Source organism: Somniosus microcephalus, chromosome 19 (genome assembly GCF_052327205.1).
Source record: "Somniosus microcephalus isolate GS21.2 chromosome 19, FLI_Smic_1.0, whole genome shotgun sequence".
NCBI classification, from domain to species: domain Eukaryota; kingdom Metazoa; phylum Chordata; class Chondrichthyes; order Squaliformes; family Somniosidae; genus Somniosus; species Somniosus microcephalus.
The window spans coordinates 49,660,558-49,675,400 of NC_141005.1; positions in this window are offsets into that span (position 1 = coordinate 49,660,558).

Below are 14,843 nucleotides of genomic sequence, written 5' to 3' on the forward strand. Positions count from 1 at the left end.
GGAAAGCAGCGTTAACAACAGCGGGGAAGAAGACAAAGCGCGGGAGGCGCCATTTTGTTAAATCGGAGAAGAAGGCAAAGCGCGGGAGGCGCCATTTTAGATTTGCAAGATGCCGAAGACTGTCTGTATCACTGCTTTTGATAATACATTAGAGGACTGGACCACGTATGTGGAAAGAGTAGAGGTATATTTCGAGGCAAACGATATAGCGGAGGGGAAAAAGGCATCGATATTGTTAAACTTAATGGGCGCTAGAACGTACGGCCTATTGCGGGATCTGATTACTCCAGCCAAACCGAAGGCGAAGAGTTTTAACGAAATTGTTGCTGTTCTACAGGAGCACTTAAACCCTGCACCGCTGTTGATAGCAGAAAGATTTAAATTCCACAGGAGAACTCAGCACAAAGATGAGAGCAATGCTGAGTATCTTACGGAACTGCGCAAGCTATCAAAGCACTGCCAGTTCGGAGCAGGACTGGCAGATACCCTACGGGACAAATTTGTCTGTGGACTCCTGAGTGAAGGAACACAGAAGAAGTTACTCGCAGAAAAAGAGCTGACGCTAGATCAGGCTTTCAGCGTGGCAGTATCGTATGAAGCAGCAGCCAGGGGAGCTGCAGAAATTCAACAAAAACCACAGGAATACGGCACCCACGAAATGACACGGGGATTTGCAAAATGTTATCGCTGCGGCAGAACTAACCATGACCAGAAGGACTGCTGGTCCAAAGACAAAATATGCAGACAATGCGGGAAGATTGGACACATTGCACGAGTTTGTAGGTCTGGGAAGAAGACCAGCGACAACAAAAAGGCTACTAAGGAACCGTACAAGAAAGTACAAAAGATGACAGACAGTAGTTCCAAAGACCAGATGAGCGATAGTGAATCCGGAAACAGGAGACTAAGCTGGCTCAAACTTCACAATGTAATTACAAAAGAGGATCACCGAACCATTTGGGTCACTCTCACGATAGCAGGGTCCCAAGTTAAAATGGAATTGGATACAGGATCAGCGCTAACCGTCATGAATCGACGAGACTACAAGCGGCTATTTTCACACATACCCTTGAGAGAGACATCCATCATCTTGACGACGTATACGGGGCAAAAAGTATACCCCAGAGGAAAAATAAGGGTGCCTGTCGAATACAATGGCAAGAAAATACGGAAATTGTATCTCTACATACTGCCAAATGGTGGACCACTGTTATTGGGACGGGAATGGATCAGGAAGATAAACTTGGATTGGCATTCCATTCATGCAATGACGGTGGACGGTAAAAAAGATGACGACGTCACTCCTGGACGATTGTCAACAATCTTAGCTAACGCCAAAGAGGTATTTCAACAAGAACTGGGCACGCTTAAAGGCGCAACCGCCTCGTTAAAAATAGAAGAGAATGCAGTTCCCAAGTTTTTCAAAGCGAGACCAGTACCATATGCAATTCGCCCAGCCGTCGAGGCAGAGCTGGAGAATCTGGAGAAGGCGGGTGTGTTGTCTAAGGTCGACTGGAGCGAGTGGGCGACACCCATCGTTCCTGTCATGAAGAAAACGTTAAGCAATAAGTCCGGAGAGCCAAGGAAGATTCGCATCTGTGGGGATTTCAAGGTGATGGTGAACCCTGTCCTTCGCACAGTACAATATCCTCTTCCAAGGATAGAAGACATCTTCGCCTCACTGTCTGGAGGGAAGCGTTTTACAAAAATTGACCTAGCACAAGCATATTTGCAGATGGAGGTTGAAGAGTCCTCTAGGAAGTATCTCACGATAAACACTCACAAAGGTCTTTACCAGTATCATCGATTGGTATTCGGAGTAGCATCGGCTCCGGCGATATGGCAAAGAGCGATGGAACAAGTCCTGCAAGGGATTCCGGGGACTCAGTGTTACTTGGACGACATCCTTGTAACAGGTGAAGATGACAGTGAACACCTTAACAATCTAGAACAGGTGCTCACTAGACTACGGGAACATGGGTTGCGAGCCAACCGCCCCAAGTGCGAATTTTTAAAGAAACAGATATCATATTGTGGCCACGTGATTGATGAAGAGGGGTTACATAAGCCCCCTGACAAAATTGAAGCGGTTGTTAAGGCCCCAGCGCCTGAAAATGTGTCGCAACTGAGGTCATTCCTCGGGTTGGTGAATTACTATCATAAGTTTTTGCCGAATTTGTCGACAATTCTGCATCCACTGAACGCCCTGCTACGAACGGGGGTAGCATGGAAATGGAGCGATGATTGTAAACGTGCTTTTCAGAAGAGTAAGGACTTAATCACTTCGAAGGAAGTATTGGCTCACTACAACCCAGCACTGCCAATCAGGCTGGCGTGTGATGCGTCTCCCTACGGCATTGGGGCGGTACTGTCACATAAATTCCTTGATGGTTTGGAGAGGCCGATAGCTTTTGCGTCACGCTCGTTAACTTCTGCCGAGCGTAACTACGCCCAGATTGACAGAGAGGCCCTCAGCCTAGTGTGGGGGGTGAAGAAGTTCAATCGCTATCTGCACGGTCAAAAATTTACTCTACTAACCGACCATCAACCTCTTGTCTCCATTTTCAACCCTCAGAAGGGCGTACCGATAATGACAGCACAACGGCTGCAGAGATGGTCCCTTTTCCTAGGGGCACACCAATATGACATCGAGTACAGGGGAACTAAACAGCATGGAAATGCTGATGGATTGTCACGTCTACCGTTGCCGACGGTGGAAGAAGAAGACCTTGCAGTGGATCAAATGGAGTTATTCCACTCGACCATAGTCGAATGTCTCCCTGTGACGAATGCAAACATAGAAAAGGAAACACGGAATGACCCGACACTATCACGGGTCTATGATTTAACGGTGAAGGGCTGGCCAGCACATGGCGAACCACTGCTGCCAGCATTTTCGTCAAGAAGAGAACAGCTGTCAGTGTGCAGAGGAACCTTGATGTGTGGATCCAGAGTAGTAATTCCACCTAAGTTGACGGATAGAGTGCTCAATGAGCTTCATGAGGGTCATCTGGGTGGGGTAAAAATGAAGAGCTTAGCCAGAGCGTTTGTGTGGTGGCCGGGAATCGATAGAGAAATCAAAGAGATGACCAAGAGCTGTGCAGGATGCCAGAAGGTCCAAAACGCCCCACCACAAGCTCCTCTGCATCCATGGGAGTGGCCCTTATCTCCATGGCAAAGGGTGCACATTGATTTTGCTGGTCCCTTCATGGACTCGATGTTTTTAATTGCGGTGGATGCACATTCAAAGTGGCCAGAGGTAATAAAAATGTCCTCAACCACCACGGAAAAAACTATCGCAGTTTTACGAACCATATTCGCCAGGAATGGGCTGCCTGAACAGATTTGCTCCGACAATGGACCACAGTTTGTGTCTGAAGAGTTCCGGAGGTTCTTAAAGAACAATGGTGTTAAGCATTACACATCTGCCCCATATCATCCAGCCACTAATGGATTGGCCGAGAGGTTTGTCCAAACATTCAAGAAGGCTATCAAGGCAATGTGTAATGAAGATATACCCCTACAACACAAGGTGGACAACTTCTTGTTTGCCTACCGGAATGCGACACATGCGGTTACCATCCAAACTCCAGCCATGATGTTCTTCAATCGAAAACTACGATGCCGCTTGGATTTGGTTAAGCCAAACGTCCGAAGAGATGTGGAGAATAGGCAGTTTCAGAATATGAATGAAAGGCCGACCAGGAGTTTTAAGACAGGTCAACCAGTTTTGGCCCGGGACTACCGCACTGAGAAATGGCAGCCAGGAACGATTTGTACACGACAAGAACCTCTCATGTATACCGTGGACGTTGGGGAGAGCATTGTAAGACGCCATGCTGACCAGATTCTAGAGTCACTGGAAAACGTCAACTCCACACCACGATCTGATACACCTGGTAATGAAATTGACGTTCCAATTGCAGCTACCACAGAACCGGTAATATTGGAAGCAGATGAACCAAACAACGACATTGATTCCGACTCAACATTGCCAGAAGAACCTGATACTCCGAAGAGGCGTTACCCAGACAGAATTAGGAAGCCTCCTCCAAGACTGAACTTATAATTGCTTAAACTTAACCAATGTATCTAGCAACAGTAATTGTGATTGTAGTTCATTATCATTAGTTGTTAAATGAATGTTATGTACTGTTTATCTAAAAGGGGAGGAATTGTTGTGTATGTACCTTTAAGAGAATAACTGGTCTCAGACTGCAGTACCGGCAGTGACCACCCCTGTATAAAAGGCGCTAGAGAGCCTCTGTTGTTTAGATTCGTTATGGACTTCCACCAGTAAACATCTGTTTGTTTTCACTCCTGCTAGTCCGTGTCTAAATCATTCACGGACTTAACAGGAGCCAATACACACAATAGGGGAAAAGGGGGCGGTACACACAATACAATGCAGGTAAAACACAGGGGCTGATGAAGACATATATTTCATCACATTCACCCCTTCTACAGATTTAGTCTGTCCGGGGGTATGATAGTCCTTCCTGAACGTCGCAACAGTACCTCGGGTTCCGACCGGGAGTCCGTGGTGCCCTCCTGGGCATACCCATGTGCTGGGGGTGTTGCAAGTACTTCTGGGGGTGGTGAGGATACCTCTGGGGGTGGTGGAGGTTCTTCTGGGGGTGGTGAGGATGGGTCGTCGTCGCTTCCTGCCGAGGTGAGGTCTTTTATGGACACGGTGTCCTCACGCCCGTCGGCGTGCTTGGCGTACGCGTACTGTGGGTTTGCGTGGAGTAGGTGTACTGCCTCCACGAGGGGATCCGTTTTGTGGCCCCTCACATGCTTCCGTAATAGGACTGTCCCTGGGGTGGAGAGCCACGAAGGTAGGGACACTCCCGAGGTTGATTTGCGGGGAAAAACAAACATCTTCTCGTGAGGAGTGGCGTTAGTAGCAGTACACAGTAGCGACCTTATCGAGTGGAGTACGTCTGGGAGGACCTCTTGCCAGCGGGAGGTAGGGAGGCCTTTAGACCTTAGTGCTAAGGTGACCACCTTCCACACCGTCGCGTTCTCCCTCTCCACTTGCCCATTACCCCGGGGGTTATAACTAGTGGTCCAACTCGTGGCTATCCCCTTCGACAGCAGGTATTGGCGCAGTTCGTCGCTCATGAACGACGCCCCCCTGTCAGTGTGGATGTAGTTCGGCATGCCGAACGTGCAAAACTTGCTGCCGAGGCACTTGATGACCGTGGCACTGGTCATGTCTGGGCAGGGGTAGGCGAATGGGAAGCGGGAGTACTCGTCCACAATGTTGAGAAAGTACACATTGCGGTCGGTGGAGGGGAGTAGTCCCTTGAAATCTAAGCTCAGGCGCTCGAATGGCCGTGTAGCTTTGATCAGGTGGGCTCGGTCGGGCCTGTAAAAACGGGGCTTGCATTCCGCACAGGTGCGGCAGTCCCTGGTCATAGACCGGATCTCCTCGATGGAATAGGGCAGGTTACGGGATTTTATAAAGTGAAATAGCCGGGTGACCCCCGGGTGGCAGAGGCCATTGTGGAGGCCCTGTAGCCTGTCCCCCTGGATGCTGGCACACATCCCTCGTGATAGGGCGTCGGGGGATTCGTTGAGGGCCCCCGGCCTATATATTATGTCGTACTCAAACGTGGAGAGTTCGATCCGCCACCTGAGAATTTTGTCGTTCTTGATCTTCCCTCTCTGTTTGTTGTTAAACATGAAGGCTACCGACCGCTGGTCGGTAAGCAGGGTGAAGCGTTTGCCGGCTAGGTAGTGCCTCCAGTGCCGCACTGCCTCCACTATGGCCTGGGCCTCCTTCTCTACCGAGGAGTGCCTGATCTCGGGCCCTTGGAGGGTTCTTGAGAAAAAGGCTATGGGCCGCCCATCCTGGTTGAGGGTGGCTGCTAAAGCGAAGTTGGACGCATCGCTTTCGACCTGGAAAGGGATGTTTTCGTCCACTGCCCGCAGCGCGGCCTTCTCAATGTCGTGTTTAATGCTGTTGAAGGCGGCGTGGGCCTCGGCCGTGAGTGGGAAGGACGTTGATTTCAGGAGGGGACGGGCCTTGTCGGAATAATTGGGGACCCATTGGGCATAATAGGAGAAAAACCCCAGGCACCTTTTCAGGGCCTTGGGAGTGTTTGGTAGGGGTAGCTCCCGTAGGGGGCGCAATCGGTCGGGGTCCGGACCGATTTCCCCGTTTTCCACCACGCAGCCCAGGATACAGAGGCGTGTGGTGCTAAAGACACACTTATCCTCGTTGTAGGTGAGATTGAGTCTGAGGGCGGTTTTCAGAAATCTTGCGAGGTTCGAGTCGTGGTCTTGCTGGTCATGGCCGCAGATGGTGACGTTGTCTAGGTATGGATAGGTGGCTGTTAACTGGTTCTCATCGACCATGCGGTCCATCTCCCGCTGGAAGACCGAGACCCCATTCGTTACCCCAAAGGGGACTCTGAGGAAGTGGTAGAGGTGTCCGTTCACCTCGAAGGCGGTGTATGGACGGTCCGCCGGCCTAATGGGGAGCTGGTGGTATGCCGATTTTAGGTCGATGGTGAAAAACACCCGGTATTGCGCAATTTGGTTAACCATATCCGCTATGCGGGGCAGAGGGTAGGCGTCTAGCTGGGTGTATAGATAAACCATCTGGCTATAATCTATCACCATCCGCTTCTTTTTGCTACCCTTAACTACTACTACCTGGGCGCGCCACGGGCTGGTACTGCATTCGATGATACCCTCCTGCTTGAGTCTTTCTACTTCAGACGCAATGAACCGTCTGTCCTCCCAGCTGTACCGCCTACACTTGGTCGCTATGGGTCGACAGTTGGGTGCGAGGTTGGCGAACAGAGAGGGCAGCTTGACCTTCAGGGTAGCCAGACCGCACACTGTGAGGGGCGGCTGGGACCCACCGTAGGTAAGCGTGATACTTTGGTGGTGGCACTGGAAGTCCAGACCCAAGATCACGCTCACACAGAGATCTGGCATTATCAACAGTTTAAAATCTCTGTAATCAGTGCCTTTTACCAACAACATAACCGCGCAGAAACCTGTAATTTTTGAGGTATGAGTCTTATCGGCCATGGCGATTTTGCCCTGTGTAGGGACTATCGTTAGTGAAAGTCGTTTTACCAGGCTAGGATGAATAAAGCTTTCGGTGCTCCCGCAGTCAATCAAGCATTTAACCTTGTTCCCGTTTACCTCTATGTCCATCATCGATCTAGACAACGGATGCGGCCTGGATTGATCCACTGTGATTGAGGCCACCAGTGGGTCCTGGGGGTCCGTGTAGTCGGGACAAGATGGTGGACTCCATGAGGGTGGACAAGATGGCGTCCAAGATGGCCGCCCCCACGGCGCGCACGCGGCGGTGGCGGAGTTGGAGGCGGGGTTCCCTCTGCAGACTTTACTGAAATGTCCTTTCTTCCCGCATTTAAAACAGGTGGTGCCCTTCGCTGGGCACAAATGCCTGGAGTGTTTGTCCTGGCCGCAGAAGTAGCATTTCGGGCCCCGATGCATTAAAATTAAAATTGATGTGCCATCAATAACTCAAAGACAAGAAGTTAAAGGATTCAACTGAAGGCTTTTAATCGCTAAGAACATTGCACGTCATTCCACATCGGATTCGTCTGGCAGAATGACTCATACAGCTCTTGAGACCTTTATATGACAAAAGACAGGGGCGGAGCCAATACACACAATAGGGGAAAAGGGGGCGGTACACACAATACAATGCAGGTAAAACACAGGGGCTGATGAAGACATATATTTCATCACACTGAGGTCATGAAAGGCGATGTATAAATTCAAGTCTTTCTTTCTTGTAGTCAGAGCTGTTTCGCTTGTGCCAGATCCCACTTTCTAATAGCATTCCATTGCTTGCTCTCTCTGGAGAGTAAGACGAGGAGACTAACAGTGCTGAACTCCCAACTATGGCACAATACCACAGCCAGGTGGGCAGTGGAACCAAATTGAAAATCATACAGAGCAGCAGCAGGTCTGGCAAGTGTACAAGGTAAGGAAGAGGTGCCTAGCAACTGATCCCCGGACCATATTGATGTAAGAAAACTACTAGGCACTTGGTCTAAGCGTTAAACAAAGCTTTAATCAACTGTTTTACAACACGGAGGTCTAGTTGTGTCCTTCACTAGTTCCTGTTAAGAATGTCCTGCGCAAGCTGGGCCCGTGCCCGAGTATTTATACTCTCCCTGGACAGCGCCACCGGTAGGCCGCTCAGTATTATTTCATAAGTCTTTCTTTCATGAATGACTGATTCATGTCACATATCATGAGCACTGCTGGTTTAAGCATTTCTCAGTGGGAAAAAGATCCCCAAAAAAACTTGCCTCAAATTTAACGGCATTGATATTGGTTCAGCAATCTCACCTTGAGAGATGTAGCAGAGATGGTACCAGAAATGAATAGGACACATCAGTGTTCACCTGAAGTTAGGTTTCAAGCCCTTTGACAGGGTAATCTAGGAAACCACTGTCTTGTATCTGACCCGAATTGTTTTTGAAATGCCATCATCACTGGGTGTGTGGTAGAGGAATATGCTGTTCCTTGGAAGTGCCTGGCAGTTGAAACCTTCATTAGAATTTAGCCTCCAGAGCTCTATTCATTCCCCCAGTTTAACTTGGCAAACAGAGGCAGACAAACACAGACACACACAATAATTAATGAAAAAAAGCATTTCCAGGTTTTACTGAAGAATGACAATGTTAATGTGCTGACACCTTTAGCTGAAATTAGACCATGAATCTTAAAATATTCAGCTTGCTGTATGCTAGAAGTATGACTCAGGAAATGTATGCACAAATCATAATAGTACACTGAAGAATTGTGGCCAGATTAGGGATTCTGTGCATTGAAAGTGAACAGAAAGCAATTTCCTTACAGTGGGACTGTACATTTGGATCAGATTTATTCTTGGATCTGGTACATAGTCCAGTGGTGTCAACTGCATATTGCACACCTCAACCCTGACAATTATTTAGCAAGAGAAATATTCCAGATCAGTGCAGTGTCTCTGATTATGATACTGGCATTCACAAGTGAAAGCAAGTCATTTTTAATTTCTGTCTGCCCGGGACTTCAAAGGGCTACGGTGCAGCTTTACGGCATAGAGCAATTATATTTTTTATTGTACAGGAAATATCACTGAAATGTTGGCACAGCAGTGAATGTGAAAGCGAATAGTCAGCCTGTAACCTCTGCAGCCTCACAATTAGGGATTAAGAATGGGCCTGTCGGTTGCCAAGTCTGCAGATTCCAACATGGTGGTACTGAAATCAGTTAAAATTGCATCACAGATTATAAAATTTGACTGGAAATAATTCAACTTACACAGAATGAGGCCTCGATTCTTTGATGTCCGACCATGCCAGACCCAGAAACATGAACACTGCAGGTTTACATTCACAGATTCCTGACTAACAACATGAGAGTTGGGAAAATATGTGCTGTGGATCTAATTCTGTCCTGTTTATACCTTTGCCTGGAGCAGAGAATTGTTTTAAGCTATGTACAAAAAAAATATTTATATACACAACGAAGCAGTTGCAATGTTGCTTTAAGGAAGCTTCGAGCACAGATGGGACTGGAACCCTTTACATCCTCAGTATTTGATGGATGTGCAAAGCATGTTTCATAATTAAGAAAATGTGGCTCTTAATCCCTGGTATTATACTTGTATTATGTAGCTGAGTCTGAACAGTTGCAAGCATGAGTTGCAATTATATTTTGTATAATAAAACAGTAGACTGATCTGTCTGACTTATAACACTGTACCTAAATGTAGTGTTGTCAGAAAGAAAGCAGAAACATGGGAACGGTTTCCATGGTTTTCCAGACTTACACTGTCAAAGTACGAAGTATCGCTATATTAAAATTTTCCCTCCTACATCAGAAAGCTAAGGCAGAGTGACTGCATGTTGATTGATAACTGATCTCCACCCAATTAATCTAAAAACGTGCACTACTCGTGGTCATCTCCTGCAGGATTATATTTCTAATTTCACACTCTGGAAAGCAAATCACTTTTTAAAGTCATTTTTCAACAGCAGCTACACCTGTCCCTTTCATCACAGAGGACAGCAGGGAAGTCTGACCCCACGACCTGGCCTTGGACACTGATCACTAAACCATGCAGTGGCTGGTAGCAGCAGGGCTACTCCAACGCACGACTTCCACCAGGGTTCCTCCCAGCCACACCTCCCGCTCGCAAAAAAATGGAACAAAAATACACCGTGGTCTGAGCCGAGCCATGGTCTGACTGCATCCACTATTCATTCAACAAAGGCCGACATTTTCCAAATTGATGAATTCCACAGCAGGGCCATACCCCAATTATTGTGTTTGTGTTAAGGAGATTAGGGAGGACCAGAGGGGGTCACAATCTCAAGTTATGTAATGGCCAGAACTATGTTAGATGTCAAGAGGTGGTTCTTTTCCCAGGGAATAGTGGACATGTGGAACAGGTTGCTGGCTTGTGCGGTGAACACCAATTCACTGAGTTCCTTCAAGTTTAGAACATAAGAACATAAGAAATAGGAGCAGGAGTCGGCCATTTGTCCCCTCGAGCCTGCTCCGCCATTTAATGAGATCATGGCTGATCTGATCTGGGGCTCAGCTCCATTTCCCTGCCCGCTCCCCATAACCCTTCACTCCCTTATTGTTCAAAAATCTGTCTATCTCCATATTCAATGACCCAGCCTCCACAGCTCTCTGGGGCAGAGAATTCCACAGATTTACGACCCTCTGAGAGAAGAAATTCCTTGAGCTGGACCTGTTTCTGGCTGGGGCGGAGATCACCTCCGACAAGAGGTAGGCACCGTCTGACATTAATCAGGGCCAGAGTGGTCTCCTGCACTAGTTTTGATCGCCTAAGGAGGTCGGAGAGGCAGTATCCAGAGTTTTTATCTGGTTTATCATCTCTCCCGGGAGAGTACAGGGCTCCTGGGTGGGGTGGGGAGTGCCTGTATTATGATGAACAAGGCATCACGGATGTACAGGACAGGCAAAATAGACCAGTAGGTCTTTTCCTGTCCGTCAGTTGTCGTATGTTCATATGATAGCACCATAGGCTACTTCTGATTTGTTCAAGGTGTTTAGCTGGCATTCGTTGTCTTAATGAACTGGTACAGGCACTTGAGCACTGGCAATATGACACTGATTTCCACCGTTCGATACTGGCCGAGTTAAACCTTCACTTGTTACATGCTCTTGGTGCTCAGTTGGTTGTTTCACAGTTTTGAATCTGACCAGCTTTCCAGGCTACTGTATACAATTTCCCCCCACTCCACCAAAGAAAGTCAAGGAGGGCTGAAGATCCCTCTGGTCACTCTGTACAGGGACATTATGAATGTATCTGTGGAGATTCCTTTCTAGAAACACTGATCAGAGGAAACTGCCGATCATGCAGCAGGATTGAAAGAAAAAGTGAGTGGAGCCATGGAATAAGTTTTCATTTAAGCAGAAAATGTAACTTGGTTCTATTTTCATTTGAGAATTTAACTGAACCCCATCCAATTAAAAAAAAATCAAATAAGAACAAACTCATTTTATAACCCCAGATCATTTGATGCTAAAGTTCGGCTGTAATTCTCAAAGGGTTAAAGGTTTAACATTGCAAAAGCAGCATTCCGTATAGGCAACAGTTTATCTTAGGATAGAACTTATACCAGAGGCTGCTTACATTCCATGTTTGAATAGATAAGCTCATTGTTGACAGAGCAAGCTATTAGATTTTTTTAAAAAGAACTGTTATTTGGAATCCCTAAATATGAAGACACGTTTGTACACAGGACAAAATGTAATGTATCACCTCCACTTTCTTTAAAGTTGCAGATTTTCCAGCATGTTAGTCTGAGCCAGACATTAAAGATCAACAAGTCAGATAGATTGGGGTAATTTTCCACTAATGCGCTGCTGGTGCAGAGTATAGCACAGCCATTACAAAGCCTGGAGCAAATTTGTCAGAAAATGAGATGGGAAGCATAATGGGGGCATGATCCTGTGTCTGATATTCCAGTAATGGCCTGATGTGCGATTCATTGTGTCCAATACTCTGCTAGCCTGCAATTGCCTCCGCCCAATATTCCGATACTCTCCTAGCCTGCAATCGCCATTTTTAAAATTTATTTTTAATTCATTGATGGGATGTGGGCGTCACTGGCTGGCTAGGCCTGCATTTAGTGCCCATCCCTAATTGCCCTTGAGAAGATGGTGGTGAGCCGCCTTCTTGAACCGCTGCAGTCCATATGGTGTAGGTACACCCACAATGCTGTTAGGGAGTTCCAGGATTTTGGCCCAGCGACAGTGAAGGAAAGGCGATACAGGTCCAAGTCAGGATGGTGTGTGGCTTGGAGGGGAGCTTGTAGGTGGTGATGTTCCCATGCATCTACTGCCCTTGTCCTTCTAAATGGTAGAGGTCGCGGGTTTGGAAGGTGCTGTTGAAGGAGCTTTGGCGAGTTGCTGCAGTGCATCTTGTAGATGGTACACACTGCAGCCACAGTGTGCCGGTGGTGGAGGGAGTGAATGTTGAAAGTGGTGGATGGAGTGCCAATCAAGCGGGCTGCTTTATCCTGAATGGTGTCGAGCTTCTTGAGTGTTGTTGGAGCTGCACTCATCCAGGCAAGTGGAGAGTATTCCATCACACTCCTGACTTGTGCCTTGTAGATGGTGGAAAGGCTTTGGGGAGTCAGGAGGTGAGACACTCGCCGCAGAATTCCCAGCCTCTGGCCTGCTCTTGTAGCCACAGTATTTATATGGCTGGTCCAGTTCAGTTTCTGATCAATGGTAACCCCCAGGATGTTGATAGTGGGGGATTCAGCGATGGTAATGCCATTGAATGTCAAGGGGAGATGGTTAGAGTCTCGCTTGTTGGAGATGGTCATTGCCTGGCACTCGTGTGGTGCGAATGTCACTTGCCACTTGTCAGCCCAAGTCTGAATGTTGTCCAGGTCTTGCTGCATATGGACACGGACTGCGTCAGTATCTGACAAGTCTCGAATGGTGCTGAACAGTGTGCAATCATCAGAGAACATCCCCACTTCTGACCTTATGATGGAGGGAAGGTCATTGATGAAACAGCTGAAGATGGTTGGGCCTAGGACACTGCCTAGACATTCGGATACTCTGCTAGCCTGCAATCGCCTCCGCCCGATATTCCGATGCTCTCCTAGACTGCAATTGCCATCTCTCAATATTCCGATACTCTGCTAGCCTGCACTCACCTCCGCCCGATATTCCGATACTCTCCAAGCCTGCAATTGCCTTCGCCAGATATTCCGATACTCTCCCAGTCTGCAATCGCCTTCACCCGATATTCCGATACTCTCCCAGCCTGCGATCCTCTTCACTCGATATTCCGATACTCTCCCAGCCTGCAATCCCCTTCACTCAATATTCCGATACTCTCCTAGCCTGCAATTACCATCTCTCGATATTCCGATACTCTGCTAGCCTGCAATCACCTCCGCCCGATATTCCACTACTCTCCCAGCCTGCGATCCTCTTCACTCGATATTCCGATACTCTCCTGGCCTGCAATCCTCTTCTCCCAATATTCCGATACACTCCCAGCCTGCAAACCTATTCACTCAATATTCCGATACTCTCCTAGTCTGCAATCCTCTTCACTCGATATTCCGATACACTCCCAGCCTGCAAACCTCTTCACTCAAAATTCTGATACTCTCCTAGTCTGCAATCCTCTTCACTCGATATTCCGATACTCTCCCAGCCTGCAATCCTCTTCACTCGATATTCCGATACTCTCCCAACCTGCAATCCTCTTCACTCGATATTCCGATACTCTCCCAGCCTGCAAACCTCTTCACTCAATATTCTGATACTCTCCCAGTCTGCAATCCCCTTCACTCAATATTCTGATACTCTCCCAGTCTGCAATCCCCTTCACTCGATATTCCGATACTCTCCCAGCCTGCAATCCCCTTCACTCGATATTCTGATACTCTCCCAATTCTGCAATCCCCTTCACTCGATATGCCGATACTCTCCCAGCCTGCAATCCTCTTCACTCGCTATTCCGATACTCTTCCAGCTTGCAATCCCCTTCACTCGATATTCCGATACTCTCACAGCCTGCAATCCCCTTCACTCGATATTTCGATACTCTCCCAGCCTGCAATCCCCTTCACTCGATATTCCGATACTCTCCCAGCCTGCAATCCTCTTCACTCGATATTCCAATACTCTCCCAGCCTGCAATCCTCTTCACTCGATATTCCGATACTCTCCCAGTCTGCAATCCTCTTCACTCAATATTCCGAAACTCTCCTTGTCTACAATCCCCTTTACTCGATATTCCAATACTCTCCTAGCCTGAAATTCACTTCCCTCAATATTCCGATACTCTCCTAGCGCGTGATCCTCTTCAATCAATATTTCGATACTCTCCCAGCCTGCATTCCCCTTCACTCGATATTCCGATACTCTCCAAGCCTGCAATTCTCTGTGCATTTACTTGCAAATTGAATTGGAAATAACTTGTTTATGAATAACTAGCTGAAGTGCCCGGCGGTGCTGAGGGATTTTTGAGGGCATGTTGTTGTGGGAAGAGAAAGAGAGAGCGACTGGGGGGAAGAGAGAAAGCAACTGGGGGGGAGAGAGAGAGCGGCTGGGGGGAAGAGAGAGAGCGACTGGGGGGGAAGAGAGAGAGCGACGGGGGGAAGAGAGTGAGCGACTGGGGGGAAGAGAGAGAGCGACTGGGGGGAAGAGAGAGAGCGACTGGGGGGAAGAGAGAGAGCGACTGGGGGGAAGAGAGAGAGCGACTTGGGGGAAGAGAGAGAGCGACTGGGGGGAAGAGAGAGAGCGACTGGGGGGAAGAGAGAGAGCGACGGGGGGAAGAGAGAGAG